General features: G+C 39.1%; 1 protein-coding gene across 1 annotated transcript in view; it reads right to left on the reverse strand.

Annotated features, from left to right (window-relative positions):
• Nucleotides 1-23152, reverse strand: part of NALF1 (NALCN channel auxiliary factor 1) — a 525082-nt gene that overhangs the window by 247162 nt on the left and 254768 nt on the right. The gene's annotated exons all lie outside the window — the stretch shown is intronic.

A 23152-nucleotide genomic window follows, 5' to 3' on the forward strand; every position in this document is an offset into this window, starting at 1 on the left:
CTGAAAAAAGTTGCTGACAGGCTCTTGGTCAACAAAGCCCAATGTAGCAAACAAGGACAACATATTTTCCCTGAACAGTAGGTTTTTGAAATCTATTTCAGATGGTGACAGTACAGAAACTCTACCAAACATTCTTTCTCATATTTGAAGATTACTACAGACCAACAATCTTAACTTGGCATGCAGTGCCCTCCACCTGCAATGGCTACTATCTAAGGCCTCAGGCAGAACTGAATCTGAGGTAAATCTGTTTAATCCTGGGTTTTGATGTCATCAGATATATAAGCAGAATAATATAATACCTACCACTAGCTGAAATTTAGCTAATAATATGTTTAATAAATGCAATTATGTTCCTGAGGCATTTAATCTTTTAATATTAACTTTTAGCAGCCTGTTCATTCTGCAGACAACAAAAGCATTCATCAAATGTAGTTTAAGCAAACTGGGGTCTGTTTCTAAGTATGATATATCACTGGAACTCACAGCAATTTATTACACTGTATATATAAAAACCAATTTGTTTTCCATGCACAGGAACTAATGCAGCTTGTTTTCTTTCACATTTATATCCAATATGAATTTATGTCACATCACCATAATAGCTCCATGCTCTTTTCTATCCCGAGTTTGTAGTTTGTTCATATATCCCTGCTCCAGCTTGCTCCATGTCCCTTAAAACACATCCCAGTGTATGCACCTCTCTCTTTTATCCCCTAGCCAGAGGTAGACCAGCAGCAGCGTGTGTGATGGCTCTGGAAGCACCCACCAACCTGTTTGAGGTCAGGGAACTGCTGAGCTCACTTTCTGTCTTTCCATCCATGGAGATACTCGGTGGGAATGCTCCCTTCTCTCCACCAACTTGCACAACACTTGTGTAAAATATTGTCTTTGAGGCACTTAATCTCTTTTTGGTTTTGACTAAAATCGGCAGTAGGTTCTAAAATTAAGGTGGGGGAGGAAAGCCAGAGATAATGAAAGCAAATTTGTACAGGCCTCATTTCCTCAAGAATACAGTAAGATTTGATTCACCTAAACATGTGCGAATCTTCACAAAGCACTTTAAGAAATATAGGTATGTTAGAAATTTAGTACAGGATTATGAAAATGTCTAAGCTTATTGTTTTGAAGTTCTTTAAAAGCCTCTGCAGATGAAAATACATGCAAAATACCTTCTGAGACCACTGCAGGCTAGTAGTGCATACTGAAGAACTTTATTTTTCCACTGACTATGATTGAAGAGGTGCAGTTAGAAGTATGTCATCAAGTCCTATGTTTGCATGTAATCAAAGCTCTCTCAGCAAGGGAATTCTCTGCACTATTCTCTCTGTCCAGCTTGAAGCTGCATTTGATAATGACCTCTTCTAGACAGAATGCAATAAAAATTGCTGTTACTAGTCCGAAACCAGGGCTTCTTACGGTCAGAAATACTAACTTTTCTGTGTGAGGTTGTTTCACATTGATCTTACATTTATATTCCCAGGTATTTATGTGGGAATGTATTCAGCAATTTCTTGATGATCAGAGTCCAAGATGACATTTCTGGTTAAAACCAGACAGGAAACCATACCTGAGTATCCAGCAACCCAATAATTAGGGTACGCGTTACAGAGAGAGAAGAAACAAACTAAACCCCCCGCCCTCCTAATTCAGGTTCCTTAGTTTCATGCATAGAAACACTAACCTGACATCTATGACCTCTGTAAGCAGTGAGTAGCGGATGCTGCCTCATCAGAAGGGTGGGATTTTATGGCCATTTTGACTCACTTTATCTTGTCACAAATGCCTGTGCAAGCTTCAGAGTGGTAGGGGACCCAGAGACTTTCAGGTCTGGTGGTCAGACCAGCTTTCTATTCATGCAAAGGCAGTCTATAAAGCTATCTAACGAGATTGTTTGAAAATTTATTTCCTGGATTGCTGTGTAATGCCACTTGGTTTGTTAGGTAGCTGTCACATCCCTGTGTGGGCTGAGAAGATTTGTACACCGGGCATGTTTAGAATCTGTTTCAAAAGCAGAGGAGCCACCGCAGCCAGCAGCACAGACACAGAGAGCCTCCTCGGAGCCGAAGCCTGGCGCTCGGTGTCAGGCAGGTGGCACGGTGTCCACTGAGCTGTCCTATCTGCTGCAGTGTGGAAACACATTCAGTAGGTGTTGATAACTTGGACTTGTTCTGCTAGTTCATTAGTTCACATTCAGTAATAGAAAATCTATTGCCCATGGCAAAGAAAAATAAACATTACATTATAGACGATCTATAGCTGTGCAACTGGCTTGATTTTATGAACTCTTACTACCCTGAAGCAAGTGACATGGGCTCAGCGTACTGCACTGCACTACCTGAAGTAAGATCCTCCTCTATTTGCTGCCCAGGAACCTGCACAGACTCCTTGTAATTTCTTTGAGCCTCTGCTTTCCAGTCAATTTGCACCTTCTGAACTCTTCTGCTAAAATGTATTCCCCCCCCTTCTAATTTTTGAACTGAGGATGTGTTGAGGAAAGACATAGCAAATAAAAACATTATAGTGTTGTTTTCAAGCAGTAGAAAGGTAAAGTTAGTCACTATTTACTGTCAAATCTTTATGTCTAGTGCTTCTTCTTACCATGAGTAAGCTTTCACCTGTGTCTGCACCTGCCTGTCTCATTATTTGTTGAACTAATGTTGACCTTTCTATCTCCTATCTCCTCTGCAAAATTTAACTTCATGTATTTAATATCCCTTTTGTGCTAGAGTAACACAAACTATACTTACTGAAAGACATGAATTTCTGCTAAGATTTTGTTTTCCACTGGTACAACAAAGGCATACTTTCATGCGTAGACAAAATTTGGCTTTAATTTTGGAAGGGTAATGGCAGAAAGAAGGAGCTGTATCTAAAACAGAGACATTAGCCATGTTCAAATTAGCTGGAGAAGCGTAAACAGCATAGTGGAGAGGGGAACACTGTGAATCTTCTGATCACATTTTTTTTCAGACTCCATTTTCTTTTGCCACGTATTTTTAATTTATGTACTTTTGTTTGAAAATCAAGGTCATTATTGTGTATTCCTGAGAGAAAATAGTTTCTGCTGTCTCTTCTAACCAGTTTATGGTGATACACAGGGAAGACGTCCACTAACAAATAGAAAAAGTTTTAAGAATAAGGTAACTTTAATAATTTTAAACCAGAAGGAACATGCAATTGACTCTAATAGCAAGCCCCTGAAAACACCCTGTTGTCTGTATTACGAACAGCTTAACTCACTTTGTTTTTTCTGGAGACACCCCCTATGTTTTTTTGTGATGTGGAAATATAAACAAAGCCACATTCTTTTAGAAAACGAGAAAAATCTAACCTAATGTTTCCCTAGTGAAGACATGTTCAAACATTTAGTACTTTTCTTGGAACATAGAATCACAGAATCACAGAATCACAGAATGGTAGGGATTGGAAGGGACCTCTGTGGGTCATCTACTCCAACCCCCCTTACAAAGCAGGGTCACCTACAGTAGGCTGTAGAGGACCTTGTCCAGGCAGGTCTTGAATATCTCCAGAGAAGGAGACTCCACAACCTCCCTGGGGAGCCTGTTCCAGTGCTCCGTCACCCTCAGAGGGAAGAAATTCTTCCTCATGTTCAGACGGAAATTCCTGTACTTCAGTTTGTGCCCATTGCCCCTTGTCCTGTCGTTGGGCACTACTGAAAAGAGCTTGGCCCCATCCTCCTGACACCAGCCCTTCAGATATTTGTAAGTATATATTAGGTCCTCTCGCAGCCTTCTCTTCTTCAGGCTGAACAAGCCCAGCTCCCTCAGCCTGTCCTCGTAGGGGAGATGTTCCAGTCCCCTCACCATCCTTGTAGCCCTCCGCTGGACTCTCTCCAGTAGCTCTTCATCTTTCTTGAACTGGGGAGCCCAGAACTGGACACAGTACTCCAGATGAGGCCTCACCAGGGCAGAGTAGAGGGGAAGGAGAACCTCCCTCGACCTGCTGGCCACACTCTTCTTGATGCACCCTAGGATCCCATTGGCTTTCTTGGCAGCCAGGGCACACTGCTGGCTCATGGTTAACCTGTCGTCCACCAGGACACCCAGGTCCCTCTCCACAGAGCTGCTCTCCAGCAGGTCCGCCCCAAGCCTGTACTGGTGCATGGGGTTATTCCTCCCCAAACGTGTATATTGAAAGCCTGCGAAATTTTTTGTTGCTGTACCTGTTTGTGTGTGTGTGTGTATTTTAAGGATATATAAATATAACGTATGATGGCTATATTACACAGTTGGTGGACAAAACTGACTAGCTGTAGTCTAGTAAATTCCCATGAAAAAGATACTGGTACTATCTGAGGCAATTTTCAACACTCTGTAAGAAAAAACCCTGTATATTGAGATAGTTGTGGCCCTGCTGCAGGTAAGGTATCCAAAAAGCAACATTCACTTCCATAAGAAATCTATGTAACAGAGATGTCCACAATGTACAGGTACACATGTTGTTCTTAAAGACTTTGGTTGTATGTAACTGGAAGTGACCACAATAATTTTTGACGTTCCCCACAAATTTTCCAAGCTTGCATATCTCCATTTTTACTTAAATATACAAATCTTTTTCCACAAAGTCTGAGACATCTCTCTCTTTTATGTGAGCTTTTTCAGGATGGTACACCAAATAACATGTCAAAACAAAGCTCTTCAGGAGCTTTAATAAAAACTGCAAAACAATATAAACAATAAAAATGCTACTATGGAGACTACTAGGGATAGTTATCTGTGCTTCATCTTTGTGATTTTTTATTACTCTGAGCTATAACATTTTATTAAGCCAACCCCAGGGTACTCCAGATCTTTTATAAACAGGAAATATTTTTTCTGAAGTGAAGGCAGTCCTTTTCCTAATGATTAATCATTAAAATGGTCCACAGAGAATGAAAGATCAGATTCATACCAAACTTGCATTTTTAAAAACCGAGATTAAGGAACCTACCTAAAAAGGCTGGGAAAGCACTTTTGTCTTTTTTTATTTTTTTATGAGTCCAGAGTTTTATCTGTAATTTGCTTATAAGAAATATACAAACTTTCTTGAAAGAAAGAACTGCCACTGCATGGACGACCTTTTGTGGAATATCAAATATGAAAATATTTAAATTTTCTGATCAAATTGGAGTTATAACCTATTTGGAAGAATAACCTGTTTCATCATCAGAAAAACAATTTTTTTCTCTTTCCTTTTCCCATAGATGATCCAGTAAACCCTCTCACTAACCTAGCCCACTCATCAGCCTGAAGTAGCACTGCTAGTTTTTTAATGGGTTAGATGTTGACTCTGGGGAAAACTGATCAATTCACGCACTTTAAATCAAATCTGGATCACAGGAATTTATTGCTTTACTAATCATATGTTATTAACCAGCAAACACTATGCTCAGGACCAGTATCAGAAACACAACAAAAAACAGTAAAAGACACTTGCAAAATCTTAATACGTATCTTCAGATTTCTAAATATGATTTATACATCCCAAGCAGTTCTACACCACCAGACCCTGGTTATAGTCCCCCTAGTTGTGGGGGTCAGAAGCTCACCCCTTACCCAGGAGTGGGTCACCTCTGTGCACACCTGTCGTGTGGGCCAAGGGTGCTTTCATCATGTGTTGTCCCTGTGCTGTACCCTGCACCCACTAACCCATGTGCTGGTGAGAAAGCCCCATGTCCCAAGGGGTGGTTGACCTGCTACCTCTCCAGCAAGCTGCTGCTGTGTCAGAAATCTCTTTGTAATTCTCTGCTTGCTGTTCAATTTTGCTGATGGTTGTTTTCTACTTTAGTGTGATCAGTGTGGAGCAGAGGCCCTTTTGGAGTTTTGGGTGCCCCCCATGTCTCCCAGAAACATACAGGGCTTTCTCCCCCTTTCCCACTGTGTCAGCCTTTTTGTCGAGGGCCAGCACTGTGATCATCTGCATGATGTTCAAGTCAAAGTCTAAGAGACAGAGCATTTCCAACTGCAGTTGGAAAAACAGAAGCAGAGTGAATACAAAAGTCCCAACAATCATTCAGTGAAAGTATTAGTGGTTTAACTGCATACTGTTTGTATCTTTATACTGACACCCCATACGGCATCTAAAACTAAGATTTAAGACAGAAGAAGGGAAGGCTACCTGTAAGGATCTTAATGCAAAAGCATAAAACTTATTTGCAAATCCTTGCTACACTATGATGAGACCAAGAAAAAGTTTAGAGGACAGAAAGGAAAGAAATGGTAGAATAAAGTGCTGTAATGATTATCTGTTGGCTGCCTACCACCTAAAGTGAATCTCTTGGAGAGTTGCCCAGGAGCTTGCTCCAAAGGCCCAGGGAGAGAACTGGCTACACCAGCATGAGATTTTTACCAATGCAGACCACAACACAACTCTGATATTACCACATTTCAGAATAGGAGCTGAAGTAATCTTGTACTGAGCTTGAGGATTCAGCTAACAAGAAAATACTTGGCTAAAAGGTGAATGGGAAGACAGCAGAAGGAATAATCACGGCCAACATGTGACCGAAGCAGCAAATTTCTAGAACGGTTGAAACTACTGGAGGTCACAAAATGAGGGAGGAGATTATTCTATGTTGAAGAGTGTGACTTGACCAAGAGTAGGTCAAGATGAGGATAGAGGAATTCTTGCGTAATACTTATAGATAAGTAATGCTTTCCAAGATAAATGTAGAAATAATGCAAGGTTTATCAGATCCTTCAAGGCCTCCCTTCCTCCCTTTCTCATTCCCTCCCTCTCTCTCTTCCTTCCTTCCTGCCTTTTTACCAATATACTTCAGATATTACCCTACAGTCTAAAGAATTTTAGCTTTGGACAATCAGATAATCGTCCAAAACATAGAGCCTACCTCAAGGCAACAAGGCAAACCTACACTAAAACATCCTATAACTGAAAAATTATGCCAAAACTAATAAGCCAATGTTTTTTTTTCGTTCCTTGCATTTGAGCCAAAGATGGTTGTTGGCTGGTTAAGCAAGACAGAGATAAAAGCAAGAATGTTTGTGAACATCTTCTTTTAAATATGGTGTGACTGATGTGAACTGTACTCACCTACACCTTCACACTAACTTATGCAGTATCTACAAGTTCGTCTAAATTGAATTATAGGATCTAATTGTTGTTGATAGTTAGAGCAAATTACCTCAGAAAATCAGATCTTCACAGTTTATACCAACCTTGCCACATAAATCTTCACTAGAATTTTAGTTTTCCAGTCTGGAAAATACGTTTATTTTTGAGATATAAAAATGCTTGGAGTTCATTTTAAGAAAACTTTAGAAAATATTGTATAAATAAATGTTTCTATATGTCAGAAAATACTTCTTAAGGAATTACTTCCAATAGATAAATAGACCAGCTTGGTAGATAGTTACTTCCTGGATAAAATGAGAACAAGTGTTGCCTAACCTACTTTAAGATCAGAACTGATCCCAGGTTTCAGGTCCTCAGAGACTGACAGGAGCCCAGAAATAGGACAGAAACTTGCCTGGTTTTTTCTCTGAAATTCACCTGTTTAATCACATTGCTTCACAACTTTAATTTTCAGTAATAAGAACAATGATAAAAACATTCTCAATATCAAGATTAAATTAGATTTTATTATAATTATTATTATATTTTTATATTTCCTTCACTAAGTGTTGTTGGAGAAGACTGAGAATTTTGAACTAGTGAAATGGGGAAAATCTGGAAAGAGGGATTTGGCATTTTAATGAAACTACTCACAGCTATAAATCTAATGCTCTTACACTTCATACAATAATTATAGATACCCGCTAGCACTGTGATACTTTAGGGTCTGTCAGCATTTCCATTGTAAATCCAGTTTTTCAAGGATTAAAACTCAGCTGTAAAAGTTTTCTTCTGCTTTAGATTTGGCATTGAAGACACAGCTTGGGAATGTATTTCTTTAGTGTCAGATGTCTTGTGCACCCTGATAACCCCATAACAGCTTTGAACATCATGTTTAAATTTTAATGAACAGGGAAAAATTGATATATTGAAAAATTACATTCCACTTTCTAAATGGTTTTGTGAGTATATTAGTGAGGAGTGCAAACAGAAAGGTTGAGAACCAATCATACAGTGCTACTGTAGTAGCAACTAGTAGTTTGGGAAATAGATCACTAGATAAAAACATCATTCAGACTATATTCTGAGCATTTTAGCACTCCTTTTCAATGCTTTGAAATGACTAAATGGTTAAACATTTCAGTTTGTAAGTTATCCCCAAATTTATGCCAGAATGTTAAACTTTGTTACCTTTAAATACTTGCCATCACTTGGAAGCATTCAACAATCATATTTTATCACAAAAAAAAATTATATAAAATTTTGACAATAAATTGAATATGTATTGAACTAGCAGTTTTGTGATGATGATTTCTCTGCTATATAGAGTGATCCTAGTCATCTGGAAAATTCCTGATGGAATTGGTGTTGTCAGCAAATGTTAAACTTGCAATTTTTATAGAAATCTACTATCTCTTGGCAATATTTTGTCAAGAAAGGCTTGGCTGAGAGGCAACTGATCTTAAGAGACAGCATCCATTGATACTCACCTAGCAGACCCAGGACAATTACAGTTCTCATGCACTCTGTTTTAGGCTGAAATTAGAGCCTCAGTTTCCTGAATCTCAGGGACACCCCGGACCAAGGACTGCTGAACATACTGGATGATTATTTTTTTCACTAAAACAAACAAACAAAAATCTTTGACAGGTCTCATTTCATCATGGGGATGGAGTAGGAACACTCTTAGATCTTGAAACTTTACATTTAACCTGCATAGGATTTTTTATTTGTGTTCTGTACTCATCACCCAGTTCACTTCGTGAAAGTATATCCAAAATAACATGTTGTAAAATAATAAAAATAATAATAATTTGAAAAGCTATGTTAGTATTTGAGAGGAATTGTTTCATGTTGTGACTCATGTGCTCGACCCCTTGACCAGGCCGGTAGCCGGGCCAAGAACTCCTCTAGTTTCAATCTGTTCTCTGAAAACCCACAAAGGAGTGGAGTTACACAGTCAACATTGATGCATATGAGCTTGGAACACTGATCATATGATTAACTCACGAATAACAGGTGACTTTTCCAAGACTCATTTATCAAGGAACAAATAAATTTGTCAGAACAAGGAGTCTCCTGCGTACCTGCCAAAGGTATGTAACTTGACTACGAGCCAACAACTTCATCCCGTAAATATGACAGCCTAAGTGAGCCTTCTGTGAGCTCTTCCAGCCGGGCAGCATGGCTGCATGGTAGTCATCTCCCCTTGAGCTGGGACACCACTCAAGGTTGCTCCTTGAAGCAGTGAGATCTTTCACCAACAGCAGATCTTTGGTAAGTGACCAGTATCGCACATAACCCTGTAATATGATACCTTTGATTTTGCCTTGGTAACTTTGATTAGATGCTGAATTAATGCTAATGAAATATTCATATATAATCATGTAGACATAAACCATTGATCAAGTTGGGTCTAAGTCTGGATCCAGCCACACCTAGACTCCTCTCTGAGAAGGAGTTTAGAAAGCAAGGGGGTCCATTCTGAACCTTGTGACTCAATGGGAGGGTCTTCCTTACCCTTTTGTCTCTAGTCTCTCTGCAAATCATTCTAACTCGAGTGTAGCTCAATTTTCCTTTGTATTTTCCTTCCATGGAGTAATTAAGAGAATGAACCTTGCCATTGAACTTTGTTAAGCTGCACTTTTTACAATATCATATTAAAACCACTTTGTTAATACCTTCTGACAGTGGTACTTTAAGGGATCCTAAATCAGAGGACACAAATTGATATAGTTGGCAGGATCCTAAATCAGGATTCACAAGACATTTGAACTTCAGAGAAAAGTTATTAAGAAATATATAGCTAAAGGATGTCCATGAAATGCTAAAAGAAACAGGACAGTAAAATTTTCATACCACTCCATGTCATAATGCAGTCACATATGATATGTAGATACGTGTGTACATACATATGCACATACGTTTAGATATAACCCCCTACATATATATGCTTATACACACGTATTTCACAAATTATTTCACTTCTGTATAGTCTAGTGCAGTAAGACAAGTTCAGTTAGGAAGCTTGTTTTTCTGGTCTTTTAAATTATCTTTTCAGAGCCTTACTGCTGTATCTATCCCAGTTGAGGGGAGAGAGAGAGGAAGGGGTGGGGGAGGAGGAGATGGACTGCTTTGGAAGCATTCTCTTTGGACTACACTGTAAAACAGAAAGTAAATGGATCAAAAACCTTCATTCTTAATTGAGCTAAATAGTCCTTTCATATGTGGGCAGTCTATGGGACTTTCATGGAGCATTATTCATTAATTTAACTGGGATTACTCCTGAAGTAAAATACTAAATGTGAGGAAGCCGGAGAAAAGGTGAGGAATAAGATTTTATTATCCAGGTCTGGGGACTTGTCTACACTGACGTTTTATCACACCTGGCTTAGGCTTAACAAAATGAATGCAAGTATAAATAATAGAGAAGCGGCAGCTCTGGGGCACGGTTTCATCATGCATTCTTTAAAGTAACATAATGTTTCACCACAAGGATATGTCAAGTTATTTCTCAATATCATGAAAAAACATGAAGTGGAAAATTCAGTAACAGAGAAGACTAACAATTGCAATGAAAGTCAAGCTTTTGCTGGAAAAGACATTAGATTGCAGTCTCTGCAGAAGACGGCTAATGTAAACCAACACAAAAGGAGCCAGAGAAATAGTGAGATATGCATTTTTTTCTTCTGGAAGTAAAGAGCTACACCAGAAGTCCTAAATCGCAACTAATCTTGTTCATCACAGGAAGTAAGTACAGAAATTTCAGTGTTATCTGTTTTCATATTCTTAGCATAGTCACATGCCCTCAGGTTTCAGACATCTGTGAATCATTAAGGTGCTTTCAGTGTTAATCGTTAACTTCTCACACCTCTTGAAAACACAAAAAGAAATAAAAAAGACCTGTTTTCAGAAGAGAATAGGTCCTTAAAATTTTCAACTTAAGTCATTTACAGAGAGTCTTTAAAACCATGCTTGAACAAAATTGGCTCAGTCCTGTTCAGGCTATAGGAAGAAAACAGACTTCTACCAGAAAAATAGGTTATGACCTATTTTTGGATACTCAGAATTCGAACAACCTATAAATTTGGTATAAACACGGTCTTTCATGAAGAAATCAGCCCCAGTCACATGAGTTTTCTGGATTCATATATGAAATAAAAAGTGATTTAGGATGTGCATAAACTTTGCAAAGAACTCCGGTAAAAACTGTCCACTGTGCAGAACTGCAGTATATAATGTTGCTTTAGTGAGAGAGAGAAATAATTCACCTTGTGGGGACATGTGGGCAAAAATCCTGTTGTTCCTCTCTTTTATCCCTTTCTCTCAATTCCCAAATAGAGGTGGAGAAATTAATCTCATTGTTTTCCGAACCACGTTAGAATTGCTGTCTCTGAGAAGTGATGGGAAAAAGGTGAGGTGATGGAAAACCTACCCTGTTCACACAGAATCACAGGTATAACCAGCTTGCAAAAGAGGACATCTCCAGCGAGGGACTGATAGGATGTGCACCCTCTGTATAAAGACAGATTTTTGCATCCCCATGGTGCAAAATGCTTTGCTGGGCTCCTGCCAGGTTGGTGTCCATGCCATGGTCCTTATGCCAGATTTAGATAACAAACCACCATCTGTCCTGGAGCTTATGTGTAATACCAGTTAGCCAGGATATTAGATTACTATTCCATTATTTGTTTCCAACTATAGGTTTAGATTTCCTGTCTGAATATATTTACAATTTTCGGCAGAGGATAAAGGAACTCCAAATATCAAGGTCGTAATGCCAAATAATTGTGCATGCGCCTACGACAAAGCCTTCATCCCAATGTGCTATAATAACTGTTTCTTTAATACTTGTTTTAACTCAGAAGTGTCACTCTGAATTTCTTGTTCAAGCCTTTTTGGGGAAAACATCTAATAAGAGTTCTCTACTTTCAGAATTATTGTGCTGATTGAAGAAATTAGGAACTTGTGATGTTCTAAAAGTGGCTATCAGAAATTATCATCTTGCTTTTAATGTGAATATGAAGATTAACAAAATGTATTGGTTTCCAGTTTTCGTAGTATATAGATGAGCCAAGGAATTTGTACTTGAGACATAGAACTACTGTGAAAACATTAACTATTGTAGACAATGGAAATGTCTTATAAGGAAACCCACAAAAGTCTGTAGTATTCATCTTACAAAACAATTCCAAGATTTACCCAGCTAAATTAACATTATAGACTTCTAAGGGATTTCTGAATTGGGCACTGTTATTAATAAGAAAATTAAGTTGATTATAGACATACAGGGCATTCCCTTTCAATAAACAAAATGAAAAGTAGGATTTATGCTCCCTCCATCAAAAGTTCTCTCAAAGGTACTGCAATTAATAATTCACCTGTGAAAGATAGAGAAAGATCTGCATGCCCATGCAGGGAGTCTCCCATCTGTGACTTCAAAGGGAAAATTCTGTCTTCTAGTGTTGCTTCTACCATTCTCTGTTCTGCAGAGGCTACTGCAGTTCTGATGCTGCATAATCATATTTCTCTCCTCTCCTAGCAGTGCTTTTTCACTTCTTCTCAGCATCCTGCCAAGACTGTCTCCTCAGTCTTCCCTCCCTCCCTGTGCTCTCTCTTTTCTTGAGGAGTTCCTTCATAGCTCCCAAAACATTCTTTTCATTAAGGATGCTTTCAGGGAGGAAAGGCACAAGCGCAGATCAAATTAATGGTTCTGGAGCTATCAGGCAGCCCAGGAATCCCTGGTGACTGCAGAAATGAAGTAAAGCACTTCCCCTGTGCTTGCAGAAGTAAAGCCACAAACCCATTACTATGGACTATATGGATAGATATTATAGCAACTGTTCTCAAGTTATATGATCCTTAGCTTCTTAAAAAAACATTTATGTATGCAGGAGAAACAAACTATGCAGTACAATACACAGACAACCAATCACACACATGTGACAATCTTAGGCTAACAAGGCGGTGTTTGATGTGCCAGAACCACAGTAGATATTCCCAAAGTGGTCAGGCACTGGCAGAGGGCTCTAGACACCTGAAGAAATTGCACAAATACACTCATAAATAAAGGAAAAAATCAGAAGAATATAGAGAATAATATCCTCAGACAAATGTTTTGCTGTGCGTGTAGGAAAAATAGGAGGAAAAAGATTCTACCCCATAGAAGTGACAATCTAGAACCTTGATCATGAAAATAAAGAGCTGAAGTTGATTCAAACAAGGTGAGTTTGGGATTACTCCCATGTAAATCTGTACTCAGAAACACAGAACCTCAGAAGAATAGCGTCAGATATATTTCCACCATTCTTAAGATATCCTTCTTCAAGCTGCCCATCATGATGGTACCACAACCTTCCTGGTCTCTGGCAGGGCTTTGCTGACATTTCTGAAGAGATGCAGTGTTAAGCCACCACGCCTTATCTTATTGCCACTGGATACAAAGAACTGTTCCCTCCCTCTGAAAATAATCTTTTCACTTGGTGTGTTTATTTTGTGTAGTACTGTGTCCAGTTCTGGGCTCCCCAGTTCAAGAAAGATGAAGAGCTACTGGAGAGAGTCCAGCGGAGGGCTACGAGGATGGTGAGGGGACTGAAGCTCTGTACCTCTCCTAACCATCACTGTTCTTTGCTGTAGCTAATGTAAAGCTGAGATTTCAGTTGCTACTGTGGGAAAATTCTATACATTCTGACAGTGATTGCTGCTGTTCCACTAATTCATTGTAAACAGGTAGTCATGATCATTACGACACCAAGAATTATACTAGAGAACATGTTTTGAAAAATGATACTTAACCAGAAAAGAGGCCATCCAACTAATTTTAGAGCATTATGGAATATATAATTAAGGAGTTTTTCCATAAGATAAAAGCTAATCATTCTGGCATTCAGTGGTTGGAATCATTGCTAGAATGTCACTTAAACAGTATTTTAGAATAGAATTTCACAGTAATAAGCACTTCCTTCTTCCTGAGTTCTCTTTTTTGGTTTCAAAGAGGGATATTCAAAGCACGAATAATAGATTATCATAAAAGTGATTCCCTAGTTTTTAGAGGTCAATTTGCTTTGCAGTCGATTGGAAATGATTAGTAGAAAGAATAACACAATAGCAATGTGGCATTAAATTGGGCCATTTGTCCAAAGAAGGCCATTCCACTGATTGTTAGATGCCTAACTGTTTTGTACAAATTTCTCTAGCGTAAGTTAAAAGCCAATATTAAAAAACAGAAAAGAAAAAATGAAATGGAAATAATATTGCAAAATTTTCTTCTGGCTTTGGATATTGTTAATTGTGTTTTCATACAACGAAAGGAAGACACTTGCAACCACTGTTTGATTAATGATAGTTTGGTGGTTTACTACCTAATACTGTAGGCTTTTACAGGAGTGCTCATATGGTCCCTCCTGCTTCCATGGTCCTGTTCTGTGAAGCAATTACATTTTGCAAAGAGCCAAGCAGGTCCTGTACAGCATTTGGACATGTACTTGGAGCTAATCCCCAAGACATGGCGTGTTGATTAAGGATGCTTCTAGGTCAAGAACAGTCTTGAAGAAAGGCTCCAGGGAAAACTTATAGGCCATTCATAGCGATGATTCCCAGGGCTGCACACAAGGTTTTCTTCTTGGTGAACAAGGCGTGTACCCACAGGGAAAAACGTTCAGTAGAACAACAGTGTATGCTTACTTCTTGGAGTGATCATGGTGTTACATCACCTGGTTCTAAGTGACAATCTGGAAGTGTCCCATCTCATTGGTGATGCCACATGAACAAAGCTTGGTAGGAGGATGAGATAATTACAAACTATCATGACAGAGCTAGGATACTGCCTACCACAGGGCAGATTTTTTTTGTAAGAAACCCTATTTCAGTCTTCTGCAAGAGCTAAATGGATCTGTCCTGACATGTCTCAGAAATGCATTTGGCTTTTTACCACACTTACGTCAACCTGAAGAAGTGCTGACATAGTTGAGGTGACTTCCTAAGTTCCTTTCCAGCCCCTCTTCCCTCTGATTGTCCACATGAGCTGACACAAAACCATGAGAAGCTGAGTATTTATCCTCTTGGAAATCCACTGTTCATCCTGCCTTTAAAAATTCAACCCAGCCTCAATCCCCAACCAAAACTAAAACTGGAGAGATCCCGAGATTACTCTCTATTGCTGAAGTCATTCCGGAGAGGAATTTGATTTCCATGGCCAGCTATGAACTCACAATTAGGATGACTGACAGTAGCTTTTGGAGTCTGAAGTACAGTTCTAATTTATGTCTCTGAATCTGTAACAGCATGCTTTAAACATGCTATTTATTTATGTTTAATCAAAATGAAATCTTTAAGCCCTCATGAAACTTTACACTAAATGATACTTCACTTGCTGAACCGCAACTCTACAGCTTTGAATACCTTAACAAAATGGATCTTGAATACATCACCCTGTTTCATCCTCCTGATGTTTATGAAAACCGTTTCCAAAAGCCTGAAGTTTTTCTCATACATTTCTCATTGAACCTAATCTTTGGATGACAGGTGAAATGACTCAAAGCAGGATTCTGTATCAACTTTACATTACCTTTGTCCTACCTGTGGTACAAATATTTTGAAACAAGCAATCTGAATCTTATTGTCTAATAATAATTCCATTTTCTGTGAGAGACTATTTATAATTCTGCACATCATGATTAAACAAAAATGGGATATAGTGTCTGAATTTGCTGAGAGGGGGAAATCTTGCAAGAAAAATAAAGAAGTACCATTACAGTAGCAGAACAACTGTATTCCTGTGCTGAGGAAGCTTGGCTTTAACATCCTTTGTCTCAGTCTTTCTACAATCATAGTTATTATCTCTCAATTTGAGTGCCAAGCAGACAGAAGAGGGATAATGAATTAGCTAAAGCATGGAGATCAGTAGCCAGTGAGAATATTCACACTGGCACAATGGTCTTCCCCCGAGTTTGGTGCTGAAGTCAAAATATATATGATACCCATTAATAACTTTACATTAATTTGAGTGAAAAGGATCACAGGAAGCAGTGACACAATCATTCACACCTGATGCAAGCCACTGTCTTTAAAAGGAAATACATTTCATTGTGTTATTCACTTCTCTGCCCTGTGTCCTTGTAATGGCCACGGCACAGTGTTGCCAACTGTTTTATCTGGTAGCAGCCCAATACTGCTGCTTTTAAAATAGTTTTTAGAAATTGCAGTAGAACTGGTATAATAATAGCATCACAACAAAATGTCTAGTTGGATGATGCGGGTGCAATACCTTACAGTCATATTTGCATGTGGATTTGTAACTGTAGTAAGTTACTTGGTTTACCAAGTTTGCTCTCCAATCTAGGCAAGTAGACAGACACATTATTTCTGTGAAATATCCTTTCTTTGCCTATTCACCAAGCACTCATCAAGGTTTCTAATTTTAAGAGCAACGTGAAACCTTTATGAGAATTCGTGTTAACTGGCAAGACAGTCTTCACTAGTGACCCGGGATACACATTCATAACTTCAGCATGTTCTGAGGACCAAATTTCACTACTTCTCAATACTGAAGTCAAGAGGAACATACGGGTATTACAAGAATATTTTCTGTTGCTTTCAAGGGGTATGCATTTAGCAGAGATTTAAAGCACATGCTTAAATGGTTTGCTGAAAAGGAATTATTTGGACAATCAGAGCTGAAGATGGGAGGAAACATTAAGGTAGTTTTAACAGCTATCTGCAATTGCTTTTAATCTGCAATTGCTTTTAATCATAATCAAAATCTGTAAACTTCCACATATTATAGTTCAAAGGCTCACACATTCTTTTAATAGACAAGTTCATAAGGTCAGGAGTATTTTAGATTCAAGATCAAGCTGTGTAAGATTTGTATGTAACTAATACTACATCTCACTCTTAGTAAAGCCCACAATTACTGTTGTTATTTTGTCCATTTGGGGGCAATTATTTCTTAGTCTAGTTGCCAGCTGGCTTTGCTGTGGCTCTGTCTGAACAATGGAACTTCTCCCAAGGAAAGAAAAATTGAAAGGCGATTTGTCATCTTACAGTTGCAATACAGTTGAAGTACTGAAATAAATCCATGCAAACTACACTCAATTTAAATAATCTGAGTACACAAGTATTCCTGTATTAGCTAATTCACTGTGTTAAACTGTTCACTTTTTACTTATCAAACCATTATGTGAGATACAAGTTAATTTGACTTTATAGTTGGCTTTATATAGGTCTGATTACTAGTTCTTTAAACCTTTCTGATGAGAATTCACTGAAATTGGATCTTCAGGCAATGACAAATACTCGAAAAATTTGAAATTATCCCACATTATCTGATTCAGAAGTTTGAAAAATTAGGGTATTTTTGTATTTTGAAAAATTTTCTGCTTCCTGTTTTGTAGCATTATCTGTCAAAATTTTCTCGCTCTACTTTAGGAATTCCATATTAATTTTATTTGCTCATTTATTTCTGACAAATTGTTCTTTCCAGATTAAATTTTCTATGCTTTATTCTCATCTCAAAAATGAAATTATATTAGTTAGAGAAAACCCTTCAAAAGTAACACATTGGGAACTAAATTGAAAAAGGATTTTTTTCTTCTGTATAAATAAACTGTGAAATTAGATTGTTTTTAAAGGTTACTTCTTCAGCTGCTCAAATAAAATTAACTGCTCCAACAATCTACTAGGCAACAAGAAATTTTGGAAATTAAGCGAAATAGTAATAGGCAGTGAAATAAATCATTTTGCAGCAAGTAAAGTACATCATGCTCACTAAGTTCAGAGTAATGGCAGTCTCTAATTAAGCCTCTGTTCCCTTCCACAGCTTTCCTAAGGGATAAAGAACTCTGTCAGAAGAGGATGGACAAATATGGGGCAGAAGCCCAGAGAAGATAAGGGAGCTTGCTTTCTCCAGGCATGGCTCAGATCCATGCAGTTAACAAGCTGAGTCCTTTTGCTTTCTAAGAGCTACTTTCTTCATTGGCAAATGTCTTCTTTTCTTTTTTTAGTGCTAGAGTTAATTAGCTTCAGTTATTTTATTCCCCTTTACAGGGGCTTCATGTTCAGGACATTACTCAACTGTTCGCATTTTCATCAGTGTCTCCCTCTTTTTATAATCTAAATGAGAGTTGCTCAAGTCAGAAGGAAATATATAACCCCAGCTTCTCATTTGGTACATAATTCCAAAGTCTCATTCACTTCAATCAATATAAGGTGATCTGGCATGAATGCATCATCACAAGAAGCTCCTTAGCTGTGGAGCACTGACACTGTCATTTGGCATTTGACATATGTTTTAACTTCAATACAGTAAATATAAAATTCCATGAACATATAATTTATTTTAACATAAAATTCATTATGGCTGTAAATATGTGTATATCAGATATAAGCAGAATTTGGTTTCCCAAACAGAAACTTTGTGACATAAAAGACCTTTTAGGGTGAACAATGCATTTTCTTTATAGACATTAAAAAGTTTTGAAAATGGTCCTATAAAGAACAGTTATTCAATATTTGTCATTACAGATCCTCTGTATATCTCCTGTTTACTCTCTTCTCCTTCCAGCTACTGCTGTTGAGGGCACTCCCAGATTCCCGGGGAGGTAAAATATATTTGACCTCTGGACCTCTTGCTTCCCAAGGCTGTTGTCAATTTAATGACATTTGGCAAACGAATTTACAAGAATATTAATTGAAACACTGGCCAGCCTTTCACAAGATAAAATACAGCGGAGGACACATTTTAATTAAACTTCTTCTGCAGGAAGCTGTCCTCAGGCAGAAAAAGCTGGGCTCCCCCTTGCCTCTCTGGTGCTGATGATAAACTGCCGAATCCTCTGTGTACGAAAAGCTACCAACTCCCATGTGTGCAGCCTGCGAAGAAATAACACTTATGTTCTTCTTCCAGTCACTGTCACTCCACCAGAGCTTATACTTTCTCCAAGTTTGTTTTCAGTTTTAAAGCCATGCTTCTGAAATTTCCCCAGCGTACATAAAAATAATGAAGATCAGAGCTTCTACTTGAATTTGCTTCTGGAATGGGATGGGCAAGGGTGAAGGAAAAATGTGTTTTTGTCACAGTCTAAAAAGCAAATTTTTCTCCACATTGACAGTATTGGCCTGGGAGAAAAGAGGTATCCTCTTAAACCTTCCCTTACCGAACCCTTCTGATGCACTGCTTTGGTGATGCACACTGACTTGTGCCCTTTGACACAATCCACCTATAATATCAGATCTCATTTCATAAATATGCACAAATTTAGTCTCTGAGCAAGAAAATGATATTGATTGTATTGCAAGACATAATATAATAGGAAGGAAGAATAAAAATATACTTTACTAGTAGTGCAGCAATTGCTGTCTTATGGTTATTACAGGAAAATCTGCTAACACAGGACACTATATATTTTTATTTTTGTGTATCCTATTTGCCATAAACTATAATCACAGAATCACAGAATAGTAGGGGTTGGAAGGGACCTCTGTGGGTCATCTAGTCCAACCCTCCTGCCAAAGCAGGATCACCTACAGCAGGCTGCACAGGACCTTGTCCAGGCGGGTCTTGAATATCTCCAGAGAAGGAGACTCCACAACCTCCCTGGGCAGCCTGTTCCAGTGCTCCGTCACCCTCAGGGTGAAGAAATTCTTCCTCATGTTCAGACGGAACTTCCTGTGCCTCAGTTTGTGCCCATTGCCCCTTGTCCTGTCACTGGGCACCACTGAAAAGAGTCTGGCCCCATCATCCTGACACCCACCATTCAGATATTTATAAGCATTTATTAGGTCCCCTCGCAGCCTTCTCTTCTTCAAGCTGAACAAGCCCAGCTCCCTCAGCCTCTCCTCGTAGGAGAGATGTTCCAGTCCCCTCACCATCCTTGTAGCCCTCTGCTGGACTCTCTCCAGTAGCTCTTCATCTTTCTTGAACTGGGGAGTCCAGAACTGGACACAGTACTCCAGATGAGGCCTCACCAGGGCAGTGTAGAGAGGAAGGAGAACCTCCCTCGTCCTGCTGGACACACTCTTCTTGATGCATCCCAGGATCCCGTTGGCTTTCTTGGCAGCCAGGGCACACTGCTGGCTCATGGTTAACCTGTCATCCACCAGGACACCCAGGTCCCTCTCCGCAGAGTTGCCCTCCAGCAGGTCCACCCCAAGCCTGTACTGGTGCATGAGGTTGTTCCTCCCCAGGTGCAGGACCCTGCACTTGCCCTTGTTGAACCTCATCAGGTTCCTCTCTGCCCAGCTTTCCAGCCTATCCAGGTCACGCCGAATGGCAGCACAGACTTCCAGTGTGTCTACCACACCTCCCAGTATGGTGTCGTCAGCAAACTTGCTGAGGGTACATTCTAACTCTTCATCAAGGTCGTTGATGAAGAAGTTAAACAAGACTGGGCCCAGTACTGACCCCTGGGGGACACCACTTGTTACCAGCCTCCAACTAGACTCAGCGCCGCTGATGACAACCCTCTGATTTCTGCCATTCAGCCAGTTCGCAATCCACTTCACCGACCACTCATCCAGCCCACACTTCCTGAGCTTCCCTAGGAGGATATCATGGGAGACTGTGTCGAAAGCCTTGCTGAAGTTGAGGTAGACAACATCCACGGCTCTCCCTTCGTCTACCCAGCCAGTCACGTCATCGTAGAAAGCTATCAGATTGGTCAGGCATGATTTCCCCTTGGTGAATCCATGCTGACTACTCCTGATAACCTTCTTTTCTTCCACTTGCTTGATGATGGCCTCCAGGATAAGCTGCTCCATCACCTTTCCCGGGATGGAGGTGAGGCTGACTGGCCTGTAGTTCCCTGGGTCCTCCTTCTTGCCCTTTTTGAAGATTGGAGTGACATTGGCCTTTCTCCAGTCCTCGGGCACCTCTCCTGTCCTCCAGGACCTCTCAAAGATGATGGAGAGTGGCTAAACCCAGGAAATTCTAGTCCAGTATTCAGTCAGCTATATGTATAGAAGTTGAAAATATAAACTACCTTTCAAATTGTCTACTAAATACAAGCTGTAGGCCAGGTACTATTTCCGGCTTTCCTTCTGAAGCATATAGTAAGCTAAATCCTGTGAATCTGCATGCACATATTGGTCTTTTGGATGAAACATCAAAAGTCATTTTGGTGAGAATTCCCTTGCTTAAAATCAAATGGGGTTAGATGTTGCAGGGTTAGAAATACATTCTTTAAGTTTTCATTGAGATTATTTGAAAAGTAAGATGCTACTCGGGCTAGGAATGCAGAATCTATCCCACCATTCATGTTATGTAGACAGCTTAAAACTCAGGAGATACTTGGAACTTGTAAGCTGAAGTTTAACATCCACAAACTGAATAAACATGCGTTATTTGACATTAAATTTGAAAAATGTTTTAAATAATATATTGGAATTCTAGACACAGTAATGCCCTTACCACATCAAAATTAAATCTGAGTTTGGGGCACTACTGAGAACAAGCAAGAAGTATTTGCAAAAACCGACTGCATTGAAGTATGAAAAATTAATTAAAACTTCCAGCCACCCCTGGATATAAATGTTTTCCATAAAATAAAATGTTGCTAAAAAACTCATGATTACACACCTAAAAAAGAACCCATTTTATTTGAAAAAAAAATGCTAGGAGATAAATTTAAATTGAATAGACACAAAGGTTTTTAATTACAATCTTAAATAGGATTATTTGGGTCTTTAAATATCAAACCCACAGATACTATTTTTAGCATACATTTTTTGCTTTACATTTATCAATATCCTTCATTGCATAGCCAATGTACTTGGACCTGACCAGGCAACCTTAGATAAGCAAATACTCCATTTGACCTGTGGAGCCAAAAGCCTGCAACTGCCGCAGTGTAAATGAAGCCTTTGTAAAGCTGAATATCACCAGATCTGCTGTACTGCCCTGCAGCTTTGTACGTAAAGCCTGAATGTGCTTTCATCAGTCTCACCATTTAACCCTCCCTGTTTATGCTTTTATCACAATGTCCTCTTCACCATGGTATTTCAACTTTGCCACTTCATGACTTAATCTTATTCCGCTGCATTTGGAGCCTCCTGTACTGAGGTATGAGGAGACTGAGTGACTCCCTCAGTAATTCCTCAGTTTAGCGAAGCAACTGCTGGCAAATGGCAGCAGTCTCGGGTGTGTAGTAACTGGGGACAAGGGGACATCCAGACATTGCAGTCGTTCAGCTGGGAGGACTTCACTAAGAAATCAGTCAAGATGAAGGGACATTGGTTGCAATTCCTACTTTTAACAGCTAGGTAATTGCCCATTTGTAATTCCCAAAACTCTGGGAGACTTCTAACTTTATTTTAACAGGGGAAAACTTAACCAATGAACCAACCAACCAAACCATATTATCTTTCCTTCACTACAGTAAAGTCTACATTTCTTAGAGTAGTATTTTTATACTGACAAAACTGCTGAGAAACCTAGCACTCATTCTTCAAAGCAGATCAGAACAGAGAAATTCACCCCTCACTGGATCAGACCAGCAGGTTCAGAGAGTTTACTGTCTTGTCACTGACCAAATGTATAGACTGCAGTTTAGGGAACATTCACTGCATTGATGGAAGTACCAAAAGTAAATTTAGTCTGCCTAGTTCAAGAAACAAATGCTGTGAGAATGTGTCAAGATGGGTTTAGACAAACCTGTCAGAGAGTGGGAATACTAGTCTATAGTGAATACCATACTGATGAGGATTTCTTGCATCTGTGTGTTTTTTTTGTTTATTTGCTTATTTGTGGTTTTTTTTTTAAGCTAGATGGATTTAAAAGAGTGCTAGTATGCTTACTGATGTTGTCATTACATTCCCAGTTATGGCAGAAATCATAGGCAACGATGGTCTGCAGAGAATATTTGAAAAGGAAGTACAAGAAACTCATCAGTGCAGCAGTACTTGAATCACACTCATGGTAAAAATATCTGTAACACCTAAATGGTTAAAAAATGCCTTGAACCACTTTAATACACTTTCAAGTGTTGTTTTATACAACAGACTCTAAATGCAAAAGCTGAGAACCAGGATGAAAAACAGGCCATGAAGGTAAGTATGCATCAAACAGCTGTGAAGTGTTGAT

This window comes from Opisthocomus hoazin, chromosome 1, assembly GCF_030867145.1.
Source record: "Opisthocomus hoazin isolate bOpiHoa1 chromosome 1, bOpiHoa1.hap1, whole genome shotgun sequence".
NCBI lineage: Eukaryota > Metazoa > Chordata > Aves > Opisthocomiformes > Opisthocomidae > Opisthocomus > Opisthocomus hoazin.